Genomic DNA, 22,335 nt, shown 5'->3' on the forward strand with positions numbered 1-22,335 from the left:
AGGCCCGAGCGGAGCCTGCCACCAGCCGCTCGCCTCCCGAGCCCTGCGCGTCGCCTCCCGGCGCGGGAGGAGGCGGAGGAGGAGGAGGAGGCGCCGCCTTCCCAGCGCCGCGCGCCCTCGCCGTTGTCTGCGCCCCGCTCTGGACCAGTTTGGGGAAGTTACCCGGGCCCCGCGTCGTCCAGATGTGCGACCTCATTGAGCCGCAGCCGGCCGAGAAGATCGGCAAGATGAAGAAGTTGAGGAGAACTTTGTCGGAGAGTTTCAGTCGCATCGGTGAGTGGTGCGCTGCCCCCGGCACCCCGCCCGGCGCCCACGGCGCCCGCAGCCTCGTCCCCGCGCTCCCGCCGCGTTCCCTGCACGAGCCATGCGGCTGCCACCCCGGGCGAACGTGGGGTGCGCTGCGGGCGGAGGATCGAGGGAACAGAGCTGGGGACTCGGGGGAGGGCGACGACGGAACGGAGAGACACCCCCTCCCCCAGGGCCTAGGGGGTCGTTTGTGGACTCTGTCAAGCCTACAGTTTGGGTTCCCCCTGACCGCCACTACTGCCGGCTCCTTCGCACCCGCGGGGGACGGGCGAGGGGACACCCCGTGCCCCGCCACGCACTGGGCTGCGCGGCCACTCAGGTCATTTGCTATCTTTTTTTGGCTCGCAGGCTTTGGTGCTGGGTGTTTAGTCAGTCATTTAGCTTTGGAAATTGGTGAAACGTTGGGTTGTGCTCTTGTATTGTTTAACATATCCAACCTTAAGAGAAGTGGGACAGATACCTTGGGACCTTTTGTTCGGTACTTCAGGTCCTAGAAAGCGAGATTTAGGTGTTCAGTACCGAGGTCTCTGAATGTTCCCGCTGCTGGAGACAAATGTGCTCTGTGGAGTTATCCACTGGACATTTGGGAATAAGTCTCCCGAACTTGTTCCATTTGCTGGAGCTTATTGTCTTTAAACCCACCAATCGACTCACAACCGACAGAGGAATATTTAGGACGCTTAAGAATAAATCCATGCCATAGACTGTAACAGGGTGATAACAGTGTCACCGGGGATGGGTTTGTTCGATTTTGAGTGTTGGCCGTAGAAAACCCCTTTTAACCGAAGACTTGGCTGCCTCCCCTACTGTCATAACTTTCATTGTTACAGATATCTGCTGCCAGCAAGAGGATCCTACAAGCACAAAAAGTAACCCCTCAGAGTCTCTAAGAAGCTTTCTAGCCTTTGTTTCACTTGTTTAACATGTCATCCATGTTAATGAAGGTGTTAATGGAAATTAAGCATAAAGGTGCTTAATTCCTTAAAATAAAACCTTGGAGTGTACATGAGTATTATAGGTCTTGTTCCACCCGTTCATTGTAAAATATGCAAACTTTCTTCAAGTGAGAGAAAACATGGATCAAAATTTAGCTAAGTTTTTTGTTGTCTTTTGACTTAAAATTCTGTGTTGGTATACAAAATCTTTCCCAAGATGACTAAAAAGTTATGGTGTGAAACCAATATTTAGTCCTGGTTTTATTTATTATATGTATTGGATATTTGCCCTTTTCACTCTTCAGGGTTAGGGATATGTATGGGGAGTCACTACATTAAAATGAAGTTTGAAGCCAAGAAGAGTGTGAGAGAGTGAGGTGTTGAATTGTGTGCATTATTAACGAGGATATTTCACCCCCAGCCCAAACTGTCAGAGAGGTGGGTTCTGCAGTCCATTAAGCCCTGTTCTAAAACACATTAACTGTATATTTACTAATGCTAATGACTCTGTTGGAGCCCTTCCAGTTTTGTGTTAAATAATTCATTGCAATTGAGTCTCAATAAGAAACGAAGGACATTAATATAAAAATTCCTTATGTTTAAATAATTTCAAGGTTTTGATCGACAATCAGTAAAATCTGATTAACTACAATGCTGGCAAATGGGGTATTATAGTTAATTGGATTTTCTAGCTTACTGAGATTTAGTGATGTGAAACTCCTTTTAGGTCCAACTTGTTAAAATGTTGTCTAAGATCTAGTGGATTTTATATCCTTGCTTTAGGAAACAGAGTACAGTGAAGTGAACATAACTGATTATTTCTTGTATTGATGGAGTATCACGATTATCAATAGCAAGTCTCATTGTGGAATACTGTAAAAGGAAGTATTGAAGTTTTAAACTATTATAGTTGTTTACCAAGTGCAAGACATTTATTAGAAATAGTATTACAGAAAAATATATCTTTCTTTTCTGTTTTTTTGGTGTTTTCTATTTTATTTGCAAAATCAAAAGCAGTGAAATTATTCTGATCACTTAAGGATTTTGGAGGTGCTAGAGGCTGTTGAATTGTGGCTTTACTTCGAGGTTATATAGTGTAAGAGTTAGGAATGTGGGCTGTGTGTCAGATGGGCTGAGGATTCCCGGTATTGCTACTTGGTGAACTTGGACAGGTCCCTTAACTTCTCTGAGCTTCAGTTTTCATGTACAACTCAGTTTTGTTGTTGGCACTTAGTGAAATAATGTATATGATGTTCTGTGTGGTATATAATAAATACTCAATAAACATTCCCACTATTTTATCATTATTATTATTATAGGGATTGCATTAGATTGACATACTGCTCTTATAGCTAGAAAGCAAGAAAAAGCAGAAGAGATGGCCACTGACTTTGTAGTACAGCCAACCTGGAAAGAGGATGGATTTTAGAGTTAGGCAGACCTAGGTTTGAACCCCATTTTCCCTGCTTGCTGTGTGCCTTAGGCATCTGGTAGAATTTCCCCTAGACCCCTGAGTCATCACCTGTAAATATTCATAAGGTTGTTGTGCAGATTAAATTGGATAAAATACATAAAATATCTAGTGCAATATCTATCACACGGTGAGGATCAGTGCTGGAAGTTGTAATTATTCCTTCCAGTTTCTCTGTTTATCTTCTGTCGTCCTCCTTTCTTCATTGGTTCTTCATGAGGAGATCAAGAAATGAATGGTTTATTCCTGTTGAATAATCCAACATCACAGTATATTCATTCCCTTTAACCAATCTAAGATGGTTTTGAAAAAACATAGTGACTTTCTTTTGCCTTTTTAGTATGATTCAGAAGTGTAGCTTGTTTTATGGTGAAATGTACAATATTATTGTTTAGCCATAAGAAATTACTAATAATTCATCTGTAGAAAATGAGGACAATGTTTGAAAGTATGGGATATCCAATCAATATTTATTATTAATAATAATTCTGACTACATAAAAGTAGCATGTTAATGTTTAATTTATTCACACATCAGAGATCATGCTGACTTTGTCACTGCACACCCCAAATACAGCTGATGTGAGATTACTACATTATAAAAGGTCTAATGAAACACATTGGCTTTCAAGCCATAGTGCTCTAATTTATGACATCTGCCAGGGAGTGACTGTAATATAGCTATGGTTCTTTTATAAGATGAGTATAATTTAATTTTACTCCCGCCATCGATTTCAGTAGTGAGTATTTATGGTTTTCTGCTAAATAGTGTCAGGGTGGTCACTTACTTAGGAATTACTTTAGTTGTGTCACACTTTTTTTTTTTCTTCCTAATTTAGGCTAACAAAGACAAATGGGAACTTAGTTGTTGAATAGTTTAAATATTTTAAAATTCATTTCCTCTTTTCTTTCTTTGTTTCTTTTTTATTTTCAAATGATAGCCTAGGAAGAGAAAGGCTTTGTGTAATATCCCATGTATGATTAAGGTTAAACCGACATTTCTTCACATTCATTTGAATGCATTTCTTTACATATATTTGTATTATCTCTAGAGAAGGGAAGTTCATACTAATGATATTTGAGATGAACTGCATGTATACCATTTCTTAAAGGATGTGGTTTGGGAGAGAACTGAATAAAAGGGAGGGGTTGTGATTACACTGAATTTTTGGGTTTGTTACCTTATGGTATAAATGTGTAATTCTAGAATTCAGTTATCATTTGATAAATTCATTCTATCAAAAAAGAGAAGTGTAAGGTTAAAGGTGCAGACATAAATTTAGCTATTGTACAATATCCTCTCCCAATGCAGTTTTAAAAGATTTTAATTTGAAAACTATGAAATGGAATTTATATGAATGATCTTTTCATAAGAGAGAACAGTGTATAGTTTTCATATGCCAGAACTTTAATGTGTCTCTAAATGTAAGGTGCTATTCTTTTGCCATTGAGGTAGGACTCATTAATTGAACAGATAATTATTGAGTACCACCTATGTGCTATGTATTGTGCTGGTACTCAGATTCAGTGACCAATATGGCTGGTCCCTGTCCTTAAGGATTTTAAGGAAATACAGGCTAGTGAATGTAGTTGACAATTCTACTATGAAAATTAGCAAAATTTGTTGTTGGGGAACAGCAGGAGCACCACTTTCATCTTGGTAGATCACTGGAAGCTTTCTAGAGGAAGCAATGTCTAGAATATCTGATCATCTGAAATGGTTTAATATATGCCCCTTTGTTAATTCAGAATAATGCGAAATGCTTGTTATTCCCTGATATCTTTAAAGACAATTGTGGGTTTACATGAATGATTGATGACATTCAGGGAATGTAATCCATAAAGAGATGTGTGCTTGTTTAGGTCAGAGTTTATTCATCAATGATCTGATAAATACCTGGTGAAGACACCTTCATTAGTCTTTGTTGTCACTGTTAACTGCCGTTTAGGGCAAGGACTCAATACTTAGAAGAAACCATGTAAGGTGTCAATCTAGCAATGAAAGATTTCAATGAAGTAATGAACTTCTTGGTCTTAAAACGTTACCCCCCCTATGGTGCCCTGAATTTGAGAGTATTGAGCAGGCGGGAGTATCTGGCTTCCTGTTCCTTGTATCTTATCAGATGCACCTGCAATTCCTTTTTATGTTTTCTCCTTCTCTTGGTACATCTAGACCCCGCCTCTTCATCCAGAATGTCAGGGGAACTGTTGGGACTTAGGAGGCAAGAAGTAAATGGTCTAGTCTGGATGTTCAAGACATTTTAGTTTTCTGTTCTCTTCATTTCTCAACTTGAGGATCTTCATTCCATATTTGCAGTACCCTAAGTGATGGTATGAACTATAGTTCTTATTGGATGTTTTGGTTAAGAAAACACATGGCTAAATTTCCAGAACTTTTATAATGTCCAAAGTAAAGAAAATAGTATTAGTCCATTTGTGTTGCTATAACAGAAATACCTGAGACTGGCTGATTTATAAAGAACAGAGGTTTATTTGGCTTACAATTCTGGGACAGCTGCATCTGGCACGAGCCTCAGGCTGCTTCTACCCGTGGTGGAAAGTGGCAGGCAGCCAGGGAGTACAGGCAGATCACATGGCGAGAGGAAGCAAGAGAGAAGCAAGAGAAAAAGAACAGAGGTGCCAGGGTCTTTTTAAACAACCAGCTCTCACGGGAACTAATAGAGCAAGAACTCACTCATTACTGTCCCATCCCCCAGGGAGAGCATTAATCCATTCATGAGGGATCCGCCCCATGACTCAATCAGTTTCCAACACTGCCACATTGGGGATCAAATTCCCACATGAGTTTTTGGGGTACAACACATCCAAACGCCATCAATATATTTGAAAGTTTGTGCATGGCAGCAGTCAGTGTGTGTTTCATTAATCTTTGTTAAAAGAGCTAGGTATGAGGATGTACAATAATTTGCTTATATGTGACTTTGTGTTTGAAATCAATGAGCAATTCTGTTTTTTTTTTTCGTGGCTGCCCAGTACGGGGATCCAAACCCTTGACCTTGGTGTTATGACACTGCACTCTAACCAACTGAGCTAACTGTCCAGCTCTGCCATTAATTTCTTATTCCAAAAAATTTAGCGTTTTGGATGGAGCAACTTGTTTGTATTTAGAATTATATCACTAATATTTTGTAAAGGACTCACTAGTCAAGTATGTTAATTAAAGGACACTCCTTGGGCTGAGGAAGTAGGGAGTATACCATAGTATAGTAATACTCTTGACTGATATTTAAAGAGAGTCTTCTAGATTAGAAGTTAAATTCTAGTGAAAATGTAGCCATTGGGAATCCTCTAGGATCTCATATATTTTTTTCAGAATAGGCTATTTTAGATTTAATGTAAGTTAAGTCAAGTACCATACATAATAAAACATGTGCAGGTAATTGAGTTTAAGATAAGCCATTTGAGACTGGGACAAAGGACTGTCTTTTTATTTTCCATTCAGAAGAAAGTGTTCTCTAATAAAGAAAGTAATCTATTATAGATCAGTTTTAAGCAAAAGGGAAAGACTAACAGTTAAGCTTTAGAAAAGTTTTATCTTCCTCAGCCTACTGGAATCTCCCTTAACTCACCACTGCAATCACATATTTCTTGATCTTTTTGAAAAGACAAATTTGTAATATGAAACAGAAAAATGATCTTTTCAAGATTGCTAGAGTATGTATTACAGTCATGAGCTGCTTAATAATGGGGAATTATTAAGGATGCATTCAAGAAATGCATCCTTAGGCGATTTCACTGTTGTGTGAACATCATACAGTGTCCTTATACGAACCTAGGTGGTGTAGCCTACCTAGACCATTAAAATCTTATGGGACTATTGTTATATAAGCAGTCCATCACTGACCTAAATGTCGTTATACAACTCATGACTGTATAAGCTTTTGTGTGATAGCTTCAGTTTAGGCACATTACTTTTCTCAGAGCTTAATTGCCAAAATAATTTTCCTTTCATTGCTTTTGTTAGAACATAACCTTCCAATTAATAGCTATTCAAATGCTTCTATCCCGACTAGAACACTTATGCACAGTTCTGTAAATTTGAAACTTTGCTCCAACTAGTGGTTTCAGATAAATTAACTATTTTGTGCATTCTTCTTAATTTGAAATATCCTAAGTAACTGTAGGATTTAGAGAACTAGACATTTGCCAAGTGTAGGTGAAATTCTTCTCTTTCTCTTTAGAGTGATAAAATTCTAGTTCTGAAGCTATGTATATTTAAAATACATTTGAAGTATTTGCTGGTTCCTGTAAAATATTCAGAATGTATTGTTTTCTTTGGAAATACTTTGTTGTAAAATTTTTCATGTCGAAATGTTCAAATTTCGTCTCTTACTCTGCAATGCTTATTTTGCATGCTTGGTCTTTCATAAGTATGAAAATGTCATTCAGGGCACTATGAAGAGTAGGTGTCATCCTAACAATTGTTTTGGAAGGTTCATATATCACACATGATATATGCTCAAAAAACTAGGAGTTTAAAGGAAAATTTCTGTATGATTACTTTTTGTTTCCTTTACACGTCTAAAACATACTCCAACTAAAGAAGAGATAGGGGAAAGATATGCATGGTTCTTTTCCGTATTTGGGAGGATAGTTCCATTTACATGTTTATGAAAAATGTTTCACAATGATGCATGCTATGCAAGTAGCTCTTTCTCATTTGCAGTTTTTATATTTGTATGATAACATTGTTATTCACGTTGGGGACAATTTTACTTTCTGAAACAAAACACCATAATGCTTTTTTTTTCTGTTTTCTAGAACTTTGATACTTGGTCTCTTTGGGATTTTCACAATGACTGTTTCCTTTCCCTTTTTATTTTATAGCTTTGAAGAAAGACGACACCACCTTTGATGAGGTAGGTTGAATTTCATTATCTAATGTTAGATGTATTTAATTACTAACAGATAAAGTCAATAGGTGTCAACTTTGCACTTAGAAACAGAGGAAAAAAGCCTTGAAAACCAAACAAATAGGAGGCAGCATCTGTTTAGTTACATTATATTATTTTCAAATTTTTAATAATTGTTCAAATGAATTTTGGTAGTAATCAACAGAACTATGTCTTTTTAAATTAATAAATGAACGAATTAAAAGACACATGCAGGCTTTTGTGTTGTTGCCTTCTTGCTGGTGGTGGTGCTTGAGAAGCCCAGTGTGTGGTGCATACTTAGGGCAAGTCTGGAGCTCCTGGTAAATTGGGCACCATGGTTTCCTTGTGGACCTCTGCTAAATCAGGGTGTGATGTGGTGTTGATGCCACATATTGTCTGTCAGTGTCCCAAAGGAGGAGCTGACTTTCCTGTTCTAGTTTTCCTATTCTTTTTATATCAGATCTGTCTTTATATGCTTGCTACAAAGTAGTGAAAAAAAAAATGATGTGGTGTTGATGCCACATATTGTCTGTCAGTGTCCCAAAGGAGGAGCTGACTTTCCTGTTCTAGTTTTCCTATTCTTTTTATATCAGATCTGTCTTTATATGCTTGCTACAAAGTAGTGAAAAAAAAAAAGTGAAAAAAAAAAAGAAAGCCTTTTCAAGCAAGGCAGAGGGTTCATATGTAAGTAATAGCATCCTGAATGTGATTTTTAAATTGCACTCTTTCCTGAATTTTTGTAGTATAAAAAAATTATACTGGAGAAATAATGTGTTTATAAAATGTTTTCAGAGTGCTATAGAGTAAAGTGTTTCATTGTAACCATCCAAAGCCACAGTCATTGATCTGTGTGGTATATATATATATAGTGTATGTTTACATCTCATGAACAGAGATGTATCTATACAGTGTGCTTACCCTACAGCCTAATGAAAGCATGGATTAGTTTGGGTTAGTTGGTTGATTTGTTTTAACCGTTACGTATTCCATGAAATAGGCTACCTTTCCTCCCTCTGCTGCGGTGCTTCAGTGAGGAAAGGGCAGTTGGGCTCATGGAAAGTCCCCTTGGCCATGTGGCTGAGCATGGTGTGCAGCAGGTCCCCTCAGGGAGAACCTGCTCCAGGCCAGGATTTCTGGATGGGGCCAGCGTCATTTGGCTGCCACGGTCTGCTGCCTCATCTGCTGCACCTGTTCTTTTTTTCCTGGGCTGAGCTCTACAAAGCTGTGTGTCCCTGGACTCCAGAACAACTTCCTCTGCCAGCATTCCTGTAACATCCTCTAAAACTTAATTCTTCTAGACCTGAAGCAATACAGGAATCTTTTCTTCCCTGTTCAGAGTAGATAATAATGGTGTTTTCCTCCAAACCTGTATTTCTGGAATTTCTGCAGCATTGTTACTGAGGTGTTTTCATGAGAGTGTTTTCTTTCTTCTCGGAAGAAATCAATGTGAGAATATTGGGCACCTTTTCTCTGTGAAGAAAGGTCTCCCTTCTAATTATGGAGATAATTTAAGCTTACACAAAAAAAAGAGAAATAAAGAAAAGGAGAAAGAAAAATCTTCTAAATCCTGTTACCCAGATACAACCAATGTTGAATGTTCTTGCTTCTTCCTGTCTGTTTTAAGAAACATAGCTTGTTATTATATCCTGCTTTTTTCTTTTAACCTATAAAATTATATTTTCCCATGTTTTTACACACTCTTCCTAATCATCATTAGGAATTTTAGAAATCTCTTTTCTTGCTTAAACACCATTGTTAATGATTGTAATTGTTATCATTGTTAATAATTCTTTCATGTGGCTGTACTGTTACCTTAAAACACACACATACATGCACACGTGCATGCACACACATGCTCACGAAACAAAACTGAGGCTGGAGTCCAGATGAAGGTTAAGGATTATATAAGGTTAAGGGTCTATTAGACCTGTACCCCTCTCCCCCTTATTCTGAAACCTCTGCATAGTCAAAGGTCTGGATTTTGTAATTTGGGGCAAAATCATCCTTAGCTTTTAAGTATTTTCCTTCCTCTGTGACATGAGATTGCTTAATTATTGTAAGTCAGTAAATGACAGAATTCTAGACCTGGAACAGCTATTGGAAATCATCATTTTCCCACTCCATCATTTCAAAGATGAAGAAATTGAGATCCAGAGAGGCCAGGTCATTTCTAGCTAATCAGAGAAAGAAAGACCCAAGGCCAGGAGCCTGGGATATAGTGGTAATGAAGGCATGTCTGGGTATAAACCCTAACACAGCCACCCTCTGATTGAACAATTGACTCATTAATTCCATACCTTTTGTAAAATAGAGATAATAATAGTATCTCCTTCTTAAGGTAGTTGAGAGGATTCAGTAAGGTAATGTGTGTAAAGGTTCTAGAATAATGGCTAACATACAGTAAGTGCTTTATAATTGGTATTATCATTTTCATTGCCTTCATCATCATCATTTTTGAGCTCACCATGGCATCCACTTTTTGTGGTTGGAAGGAGGCTACAAAGAGAATGGAAGGATTCAGTTAGAAATTAAGAATTAGGGCCACGAGGAGAGTTAATTTCAGATACTCCTCTAAAATTCCATATAAGCTTTGCATAATAATTTGCATACTAAAACTGTGAAATTGTTATCTAAAACCCACCATTTTTTAGATTCCATGAAGGGATGACTGCATTCAGCTTTGTAATCCCTGGGTGTGTTGCACATGGTTAACATTCAATAAATATCTGTTGAATATGAGTAAACATCTGTTGCAGAGGATTAGAGAGAGTGATGAACTGAGTGTCAGGCAATGTGGATTCTCCTTTGCCACTTCCTAGCTATTTGGGCAAGTGATTTAATTTACCTCAGCCTCAGTTTTCTCATTTGTAAAATCAGTCAGTTGGATTATGATCTTCAAGTTATTTTCTAGCTCTAAATGTAGGATTCTAAAGAACATAACAATCAATATAAAATTGCAGTTTTATCAAGATTAGAAAAGAACACCAGATCTGTGCCTAAATAAATAGGAAGAACTGAGTTCTGTGATCATTTTCAGATTATAGTGGTAGAAGTTTTCTTGAAATCATGGTTTTCCACTTTTCCTCTCCCAGAGGTGGGGCACTCTACAGTCCATTGAAATTCAACTCAGATTTGCTTCTTGAAATTTGAGGGCTGGGTCAGTGTCTGAGGTATGCATTGAGGTGTGGAAACTCTCCTTACTAAGTGTTTATGAGCTAGAGGGCTCCTTAGCCCAAGGAGTGGCCTCCCTGGGTGCCTGGGCTGGAGATTCCTTGTTACTCCCTGATTCATGTAGAGGATTCCTCCAGAGTGTGTGTTAATGTTTGACCTTGAACAAAGGAGAAAAAAATATTAGCTTATTTGTTTATTCTTAGACTGAATTACAGTAGTTCCCCCTTATCTGCGGAGGATACATTCAAAGACCCCCAGTAGATGCCTGAAACTGGGTAGTACCAAACCCTATTGCTGTCAGTTGGAATACATTCTGTTCATGTCTTCCACTCATAAACTTAATGCCTTTTCCCTCTTAACTAAGCCCTTACTATATACTGTGGCCATAACTTTTGCAGTTTGGGGTGTGACAACAATACTAGCACAAATTTATTTTTCTTTCTTCACAATTTCATGGATAGAAGATTCCTTCTTATCTTCCAGATAAGCAACCTCTGCATATGATTTTTTTTCAAGTCGAGAACTTCCACCTTTTTGCTTAGAGGAAGCACTTTCCGGTTTCATTTTGGCATATCTGAATTGTCAGCATAACTACTTTTGCCCTTTGGGGCCATTATTAAGTAAAACAAGGGTTAGTTGAACACAGGCACTGCCATACCACCACAGTGGATCTGATAACCCAGATGGCTAAGTGACTCATGAGCGGGTGGTGTCTACAGCGTGGAGATGCTAGACAAAGGAATGATTGATGTCCGCAGCGGGATGGAGTGGGACTCAGAATGGTGTGCAATTTAAAACATATGGAGTGGGGCCGGCCTGGTGGCGCGCTGCTACAGTGCGCCGCTTGGAAGCGCGGCGGCGCTCCCGCTGAGGGTTCGGATCCCACATACAGACCGGCCGCTCACTGGCTGAGCGAGGTGCGGGCGCAACACCGAGGGTTGTGATCCCGTTGCCGGTCCCGGTCCGGAACGGGCACGACACTGAGGGTTGTGATCCATTGCCGGTCACGAAAAAAGACAAAAAGGAAAAAAAAAAAATAAAACATATGGAGTGTTTATTGGAATTTTCCATGTTATATTTACAGATCACAGTTGACAGTAGGTAACTGAAACTGCAGAAAGCGAAACCAACGATAAGGAGGGATACTGTACCACGACTGCTTATTTTCAAAACCAACCTTAATTAGATTCAGGAACTGTGTATGTATGTGTGTATATCTATATGTATGTGTGTATATCCACATGCATGTATGTATATCTATGTGTATGTGAGTGCTCATACATGAACACGTTTAGAAGTTAAGTATTGAGGCCTTCAGATATTTACAATGATAAACAAATGGTAGGAAATTTTGCTGGAGTTCATTATAGTTGGAGAGAGGACATTCTAAGAATGATCATTTTGCCCCTCATTCATTGTGTATTTGGGCCCTGACTAAAATATTAGCCAATTTATGTTCTGTGGGTTTAATCTGTACATTTGACTTGGATGGGCCAACCATTTATAAGGATATCCCAAGTAAAATTTTATTAGTCCCTACCACTTCCCAACTTCTTAATGTTTGGGTCCTCAGGGTTTGGCATAGTACTTGGCCAAAATGAAGGAGTTAAATATATAATTGTTGGAGAAACAAATGTGTAAGCCAGATTGATGGTGGAAAACGACTGGTATTTTGTTTCATAGTATTTAGTGGACACAGTGTTTTTGGTGACATTGTGATGAGAGCCTCCAGGAAGGGTGAACTTCATATCTATGACACTATTGCAGAACTTTCCAAATGTCTTTTTAGCCTTTTGTCCCCAATAAATGGCCAGGTCATGTCCCTTGAGTGGCCCCATTCTTCTGGGGCAGTGAACAATAGCCACATTATGATTTCACGTGAAGATTTGAATCTTATTTTTTGATTTAATCATTTGTTTTAGAGTAATAATGATACCTAAATTATAAAAGTTCAGAAAATACAGTTAATCTTTACCAATGTAAAATTACCACACATATAAACTTTCGAGCTTTGGAGACAAAAGTTCCAAATAAGTGTGTAATACACGTGTACAGAAAGAGTTGGAAATGTCTAAAGCTACAGCAATTCATGAATTGCTCTTGTGCCTAAATTAAATAATTAAATACTGTAGTTTTGCTTCATGCTTGTCTTATTTAGCTCAGATGAGTTGCCAGAACAAAGTGTTGACTTTGCTTGGCTTACTTTAGTGAGAAATAGGAACATTTTAGCGATCGAAGTAAACTTTGAAATACAGAGTTTTATTTGTTTATGGTATATAATCCAGACAATTAAGCACTTATTTGTTTGGAAAAAAAGTGGGTGATCATTTATGAGTTTTCTAATGGTTCTCCGCTCTGGTCAGTTATTTCTTTTTTTAAAAAAGATGACCGGTAAGGGGATCTTAACCCTTGACTTGGTGTTGTCAGCACCATGCTCTCCCAAGTGAGCTAACTGGGCATCACCATATAAGGATCCGAACCCGTGGCCTTGGTGTTATCAGCACCACACTCTCCCAAATGAGCCACGGGCTGGCCCTCTGGTCAGTTATTTCATGTATTTAAAGTAGAAGGGGCTGCCAGCACTTACTTTGGCTTTTTCAGCTATTTTATTTTTTGAATCTTAGGAAGATGTGTACAAAACATATAAAAATCTTAAAATGTTTACTTTGAGTGCTCCAAGCCTGTTTTTATAGGTTAACTTGCTTACTATATGTTTAATATAATAATTCTGTTAGATAGGTGGAGACAATGTATACCAATCTTAGCTTTTAGTCCATGTCCTTCTTCGTTGTTTTGTATAAAGATATGATTATAATATCTGAGATGATAAATGGGGCAGTGATTTTTTTTTTTTTTTTTTGTCTTTTTTCGTGTCCGGCAACGGATCGCAACCCTCAGTGTCGCGCCCGTACCGGACCGGGACCGGCAACAGGATCGCAACCCTCGGCGCTGCGCCCGCCCCTCGCTCAGCCAGTGAGCGGGAACCGGTCTGTATGTGGGATCCGAACCCTCGGCGGAAGCGCCACCGCGCTTCCCAAGCGGCGCATCGTAGCAGTGCGCCACCGGGCCGGCCCATGGGGCAGTGATTTTTATAAGAACTAGAGTCTAGTGGTTAGATACAAATCCAATTTGGGAATATTCCTGGTCATTCTTTTCCATTCATTGAGAGCAGTGGAAGCTGGTTCAGTCTTTTCTCCACCCTATCATTGTCTCAGTGGTGGTCTCAGGGTGGTCTCAGTGTCCATATGAATGATGTATGCATTGTATACAACAGTGTAGCTTCAGAGTTCCCTGTCTTCCTCATCTCATTCCTACTTTACCCATAGTCAGTTTCTGCAGGGACTGGATCATTTCACTGGGACTGTCACAAATCTAAAATATTAACTCTCCATAACAATTTTTCCTCCTTAGTTCTCTCACTCCTGCTGTATTCCCGATATCTTTTCTTTGCTGGTGTCCAGTTTTTAGATGACCCCTTCTCTGCCTGCCCCATCCCTTTGTCTCAGCCCCAAACCCATCTGCCTTCCTTTGTTTTCTTCCCTGTCCACTCAACGTATATCACTCCCTTGCCAGTATCCTCAATGGCTTTATCCTTTTGTACTTTGCATGTAATCTACTCTGCCAGCCCTCGATTTTGACCTGGCATCTTTTCCTCTCTTACCTAGTGGCTGCCAAGAGCTGCTTGAGGAAATTACTCTATAAATAAATTTATCATTTCCAGCCTTAGCTGGAAGCTCAGGCACCCGTGGCAGTCTTGCATTTGTGTGGCTGTGTCACTGGCCTGTTTCTTGCTGAACCTTTTCATTTCCCCTCAAAACTTCTAGCTACCCTCTTCTACCTCTCCCTCCCTCAGTAGGTGGGTTTCCCTCTATATTAGTTTTCTAGGGCTGCCATAGCAAAGTTCCACAAACTGGGAGGCTTAAACAACAGAATTTTATTGTCTCAGTTCTGGAGACCAGAATTCTGAAATCAAAGGATCGGCAGAGTTGGTTCCTTCTGAGGGCTGTCAGGGAAGGACCTGTTCCAGGCCTCTCTCCTTAGCTTGTCATCTTTTTCCTGAATCTCTTAAATATTACCTTTTTCAATGCATTCTGCCTATTTAAATTTCCCCTTTTTATAAGGACACCAGTCATACTGGACAAGGGGCTCACCCTACTCCAGCATGACCTCTTCTTATTTTAACTAATTACATCTGCATCCACCCTCTTTCCAAATAAGATTACTTTTGGAGGTCCTAGCGATTAAAACTTCAACATAGTAATTTTTGGTAGATACAATTTAACTCATAACACCCTCCAGCTTCTTAGAATACTTAATACTATCAGGCATGAACTCTGAGTCAGCATCCTGCCCACACATGTACCTTCATTTGCTCCAATCTTACTTCCTTTTACCCCCAATCTCAGAGAAAGATGTGTCTTTTCTCCTGTTCCAGACAAATTCTTCCTCATGTCCTCTTGATTCCTTCCCTTCCTTTCTACTCCAGAAGCTTGCATAATTGGTTGTTTCCTTTCTTTTCTATATTTTCTGTCTCTTCCTTTTACAGGTACTTTTGCTGCAGGCTCTGAGCATGCTTAAGTCTCCCTTGTCTCTTGTATCGTAACTGAAGTCTCCCGTCCTCTGTAGTCATTTTTTCATGCTCATGTTGAGTGGTTTGTCTGCCCCTTGCTTTGGGCTACTCCCTTATTATACTGCAACAGCTAACTCAGCTTTCTGCTCCAAACTCCACACCCAGATGTCCAGCTGCCCATTAGATATTTCTGCCTCTGTGTCTCACAGTCACCTCGATCTCAGCACTCACAAAATATTGCTAATTTTTTTGTATTCCCCAAATCTACACCTTCTCTCTTCCCTATCTCAGCAATTGGCTCAACCAACCATATGATTTTCCAGGGCAGAAACCCGATGCCATCCTAAACTCTCCATACCCCACATTCAGGCCAGGCATTGGCTTGATTCTTGTTCTCTGCTGTCGTCTCCACTCCTGCTGCTGATGTGTACATTCAGCCTCATCATCTATGCCTGGACTTGCAGTAGTCTTTCAACTGGCTTCCCTGCCTACAGCTTGCCTCCAATTCCAACAGAATGATGGATCTGAAATACAAATCATATTATTTTCCTGCCTATCACTATTAAAGCTCCCTGTCAACTGTAGGTTCAAGTCTAAATTCCTAGCTTGGCTTTCAAGTCCTTCATGATTTATCTCTTTCCCACTTTTCCACTAATATCAAACTGTTATCTCTTATTTCAGTGCCTTCATCATTATTCCAGCTGCTGCCATCTTTGTTCAGAACATGATCACTTTCTTCTCAGTATGCTCACCTCTTTCGTCTCGATAAGCTTTTTACTGGGTCACTGCTCTGTCCTTCACTTTTCCATACCAGCTTTCTCAAAATGTCTTTCTTGTCAGGATACTTGCCTATTCAAAGATTTGTTCATCAGGTGTGTTTACTCGTGTCTGCTGTATGTCAAGCTCTGGATATGTTCTCACAGAATTCAATCTCACATTTACAGGTCGACCAGCTCCTAGCATCTTGCAGTGTTGGGCCTGGGCAGAGATTCAATCTCACTCTCTCTTATAGTAAGATTTAATATCACTTTATGTCCTATTTGATTTTCACCATGGTCATGTCTGCCAGCTCTAGATGTTGTGAACCTGTCCCACACAAGAGGTCTAGAAATTTCCAGCCTGTTCTTGATTATGCCAGTAAACCGGTATACCATTAAATTTCAAATTCAACATTTTGAAAAGAACCTCACTTCCTCCTTAATTCTCTTATTGGAAATTTAGTTTAAATTTACAGATGTTTAAAACTTTCTGTGCTTAAGTTTTTCCCTTCTATAAATGTTTGATCACATTTACCATCATCCTAATTATGGTAGACATAATTACCATCATTATGTCTAATCCCAGACAGTGGCTAGAATGTCTGGGTAGTGCTGTAAAGATTCAGAGAGGAAGTACATGTCACAAAATGCGAAATGTATGACATTTTGGAGAATTAGTCACTTCATATTTCTAATTCTCAAAAGACAGAATGTTACAGGTATTGAAAGCATGAGTAGTGTCCTCTTTCTGTTGTGCACACATGCATTTGCCTGTAGGAAGTCTGTCCTATAAGGGTGGTGAGTGCTCCCTCCTGGGCGATGTTCTTTTTTGAATGTTTGAATTCATTTGTAGAAAGCTGACCTTTGACATAGGAAGTCTTTCTTTACAGCCTAAGTACTGATGATTTTCTTCAACAAATACAGAATGGACCCAGCCATAGGGGATACATTATGCCCATTTTTCTTCTGACTGGAATTTGAGCCCCACTGATTTGTAAATCCTTAAGTTGCTTGGTTGTGGTTGAGACGCTCTGTCATACTGGGAGCCATAATGATAATTGAAATCAGCTAAGCCAGAGGGTCAGATTTTTCTGAGGACTGGAATCTGTAGTTTACACTTCATTTTTTTATAGTCCAAAACACACTTACCTCTTCTTATTCTTGGTATCATAAAATTTACAAAAGACATAATTTTAAAATATTGGAGTCAGCAATTTGCTCTCAGTTTTGCAAGCTTCATTTCTTCAGGACAAATCAATATCTTAGGCTTCTTGAAGGAGCTCTTTCACAATTTAAAGATAGTAATTGAAGTAATTTTCTCTTCTGAATCTGTTTTATTTTCAGTATGTAAAGTTCATTCTGGTTTTCTTTTAATTTATTATTTAGTTTTTTTTTTTTTTTTTTTTTTTTTTTTTTTTTTTTTTTTTTTGTGTCCGGCAACGGATCGAGTAGTGGGTAACCCTTGGGTGACTATAAGCTCAGAGGGCAAGCTTACTAGACATCTAAAAAATGTAACTATCTGAAGAGAATGTCAACAAACTGGGCAACATATACTATCTGAAGCAGAAATATCAGAACACACAGACCAAGAATGTAAAATAAGGATGATAGATATACTCAATAAGGTAAGGGAGAAAATAAAAACATAAAATAAGACATAAAATCATTTTATTATTTTTTTTGTGTGTCTTTTTTTGTCTTTTTTCCGTGTCCGGCAACGGATCGCAACCCTCAGTGTTGCCCCCGTACCGGACCGGGGACCGGCAACGGGATCGCAAGCCTCGGTGCTGCTCCCGTGCCTCGCTCAGCCAGTGAGCGGGAGCCGGTCTGTATGTGGGATCCGAACCCTCGGACGGGAGCGCCGCCGCGCTTCCCAAGCGGCGCACCATCCAGTGCGCCACCGGGCCGGCCCCTTATTATTTAGTTTTTAAGTTTTGGTTTTTTCCTTTCTTATTAACTTTTAGTTTTGTTAATTCTTTTTTATGAACTGTTCTTTGTTTTAAGCATATGAGCCTGGGGATTTTCTTAAGTTTTTCTTTAATGATTGGAAATCATTAAATGATGGTACTATTTATTATAGTGTCTTATAGCTTAACATTATATGCTTTTTTTAAGTAATGAGATTAATACTTGTTTTTGCTTTTTAGCTTCTTAGATTCTGTGATTTTGGATTTCATGTGCATGGGTAAGGAATTTGTTGCAAAAAATTTTTTAAGGTTTTTATGACCATATACTTAAGATAAAGTAGGCAAAAATGGTTTCAACATGTACTTGTATACCTAGACTAAAATACATCAGGTAAACACTTATTTGATTTTTCACTGATAAAAATACTTTTTTCTGACCTTGCAAATTATACTTGTAAGTGTTGAAAGAGACTTGGAATTGGGTAGAGAACCCAAGGAGTATAAGAGTCTTCAATTCCATGTGTTTATTTGTATTTTCTCAATCTATGGGTATCTTAATGTGAGATGTCTGTAGAGTGTGATGTTCAGAAAGTATCTTAACATTCACAGTTTGGGAATTGTCATTCTAGTCTAGCAGACTGCAGACATCTCGTTACAATTCTGTGTTCTGATCAGCTGAAATATTGAAGTGTGTAAATAATTTTCTTTAAAAAAATAGAGTAGATTGATGTCAACCTCTCAATGGTATTTGGATGTATTTTCTTGTGTGGGAAAGAAAGGGGCTAGGTTGCAGTTAGAGTACCATGAATGTCAAATTGTTTTGTGTTATAGGTGCTTATTTATTTGAAATCTTCAGTTATATGAGGGTCCTTGTTGGAAAAACAGAATAATTTAATCAGGTCCCCTTGTCTTAGGCACAGTTGGGGGTGGTGTGGCACATTCTTTGTAAATTTTGTGTGTGTGGGGGGTGAAGTTAGTGCACCTGTGCAGAGCAGTGTCTGCCTCCAGCATCTGCCTGCATGACCATGCTCTCGGATGTATAGCTCCAAGGATCTTTTTGGTGGGTTACCTAGCTTGTAGACCTGCATGTGAGGGGTCTGGTGACCCAGCCTGGCATGTGAAGGGTTTGCGGCCCATCTGGACAATGGGCTCAAGGGGTCTGTGAGCTCCAGACGCAGCCCTAGCTCAACAATTGGCCCAGTCAGCAGGATTTCGGGCAGGTAAAAGAGCTTCACAGTACTTCAGAAAGTTCATGGGTTCATATTAACTTTTAATTCTGTTTTCCCATGAACTTTTTGAAGTGCCTTTGTATTATCTGCAAGTGAATATGATGGAGAATGTTCTGCAGTGCTTGATTCTCTTCTCCTAAAAGGCAGACTATTCAATTTTATAAATTAGCATCCCTGGGTCATTAGATATTGAGGTTCAGGTGTGGAAAAGGCTTGGTAACATATGGCTGTTCCCAGATGTCCTAATTGAGTTCAGAACTTTCCCCAAGAGCTTTGTGTTACTTTGCCTAAATGATGGGTTACATGTGCAACAAAAAGTGCTTTAGTTATAAAAGGAAAAAAATAAACAAGTATGTACTTTGCAAGATATACTGCAAATTGTATATTGCATTAAATTCTGTGTGATTATTAAAAGATAAAAATATTAAAACCCATATGGCTGACATTAAGTAAATGACCACAATTTTGGATGACTCATGTTGACTATCTTCAGCATTCTCTTTACTTCTCCTATTATATCATTCTATATATACACTTTCCTCCATTTGAACATTTTTTCAGGTAACATAGACATGTTAAACTCACCCTGGATTTTCTTCAGTTTGAGGAATTTTTCTTATCACAATTACATATTGTTCATTGAATAATTTTTTTCTTTGCTATTGAGAAAAGTAATTATGCTCATTGCAGAAAACATATGTAGTACTAAAAAGCAATGAAATAAAAATTACAACGTTAATTGTTTAAGTCAAAACAAACACAGTATATAGAGTATCATCTCAGTTTTGTAAGTCATGAGTAGTCCCAGCATTGGGGAAAACATCCGAAAATAGGAAATACAACAAGTAGATAATATGGATATTGAGGTTCATTGAAGTTGTGACTTGCTCAGAGTTCTTCAGCTATAAAGTGGTTTAATCCAGGTTTCCAACCTAGTCTCTCTGCCTCCAAAGTATGTGTGCTTAACATTTTACTAGGCTGCCTCCCAGGAGAAGAGAGAAAGACCATACAGGTACTATGAATGAAGTATGCAGCATATAGATGGGGGAAGAACCTAAAGTTCTTACAAAGAAGCAACTGATGTTTGATAGTAGTTCTAACTGATGGTGGGTTTTTCCTAATGACTTCACAGAAAGTGAACCTGCAGTAGATCTATGTCATTTTTGAGCTGAGTTACACCCATTTCACAGAGCAGAAACTCTGATGCCCAGGGAGATTAAATAATTATGTTAATAAAAATGTTGCTGAAGAGAACATGGTTAATTGTTGTAAGATCAGGGAGGTCTCTTCTAAATTACTCTTTACATTTTAGATTTCAGTTTTCAAGGTTATATTACAACTATGTATTGCCATTTCTGTCTAGATTTAGATGAGGATTGGGTGGAATTGTTTGGTGAGATATAAGCTTGATCCTTCTAGTATTTACTTGTTTAATAAAAATTTCTGGCTGGATATGAGGGCTCTGCAGATGATGAAGGTTGCAGAAGGTTAACTAACTGTTGGATGAGATGCTGTGGACCACCTGCAGACTGGTTTGAGCTGGGAGGCCTGAGAAGAATGATGTTGGTATGTGCTGTAACTGGCATGTTCCAAGAACAGTGTCAGAGCATCTTTTAGTGGGTGTAAATTGCCCTCGTTGAACAAGACAAAATGGTTAATATTGAACAGAAAATGTCAGATAATAAATCCATTCTTTTTCTTCAAATCCTGAATATGTACACTTGGATTATTACCTTCTGCATGTGAAGTGACTCTAGCTTCATTTTTATTTCATATTGTGACAGCTGAAATCTTTGTGAATGTTAAAAATACAGAGGAAACAGGCAGATCTTTTTAATATTTACATCTCAGTAAGAAAGACAAAAGACTTTCGGTGGGCATGGGAAGAGACATTGAATACTTTTGTATTTTTTATTGGTAGGGTGAGTGCTGAGAAAAGAAATAGACCCATTTTCTCTATCTCTTTCTCCTCTTTCCTGTGCTTCCAATATCATTGGATTTTCTTCTTCCATTTTTTCTGAACACTGCTTAATTTTCATGGGGACCCAGGTAGCTTCCTCTTGTCTGAAGCGAATGGTTTCAGCTGCCAGCCACTGGGCTTCCTTTGTGCCAAACCCTTTCACGGCCCAGGCACTGGATCCAGTAAATTTAGTGATCTTTCGGTTGCTCGTGCCATCCTTCCACTATAATAGACAGAATACTTTTCTGGCATATGACTGGAGCAGGTAAGGGAAGAAGGGGAAAGTCGCCGGCAGGAGATGGGGGTGTTTGATAATGACTGGCCCCTCTTCTGCTGTTAGACAGCAGAATCACAGCCCCTAAACAAAGACTTGGACTTGCTGCTTCTCCCATTGCATTTCATGGACAAGTTTTGGCATGTATGTCATTTGATAAATCATTTTATATTCTGCTTTTACTACCAGTTCAGTTGGGAAGATCTGAGGACACATAAGGTGATTTTAGATTCTTCTTTGGTACTATTTGGACTTGAACGTAGGAGAATTTGTACCTTACTAGTGTTTCCTCTTTTTCTGTTTTCTTTTTGATGAGAACAACCTGGGAAGTGAAAATCTGAAGAGGGCAGACTCAGTTTTCCGGTCACCAAACTCATTAAGTTAATATTTACTTTTGAAATGAACGTATTTGCCAGCCTTTCCTGCTGTTTATTTGAGGAAGCATTTAACGTATAAACTCTAACTAGTTTCTACTTCCATTGGGCATTTCACCTCTGAGGTCAGTAGCTAGTATTATGTATTGATTCCAGTTATAACATCTTTTTCTTTTACTTTAAATTACATTTATTTTGAGGGTAAAGGAAAGGAAGGGAAAGATATGAATCAAAGTCAGTTTTTTCCTATTTCTCTGTGTCTACTGCTCACTCTTGATCTAATGATATTTAACATTCCTAGTGCTTTAAAATCCATTTCTAATAACAGTTGACACATATGCAGGGGTTTAAGAAAACTGGACATTTGATTAAAGACAGAGCCTGAAAACTCAAAGATTGTATTTGAAAATTGTTTATGTTTTTATTGTCATTAATTTTAATAGTGTTACATTTTTACATTATAAAATGACACCTGGTCATTAATGG

Source organism: Galeopterus variegatus, unplaced genomic scaffold (assembly GCF_000696425.1).
Source record: "Galeopterus variegatus unplaced genomic scaffold, G_variegatus-3.0.2 Scaffold3522, whole genome shotgun sequence".
Classification (NCBI taxonomy): Eukaryota; Metazoa; Chordata; class Mammalia; order Dermoptera; family Cynocephalidae; genus Galeopterus; species Galeopterus variegatus.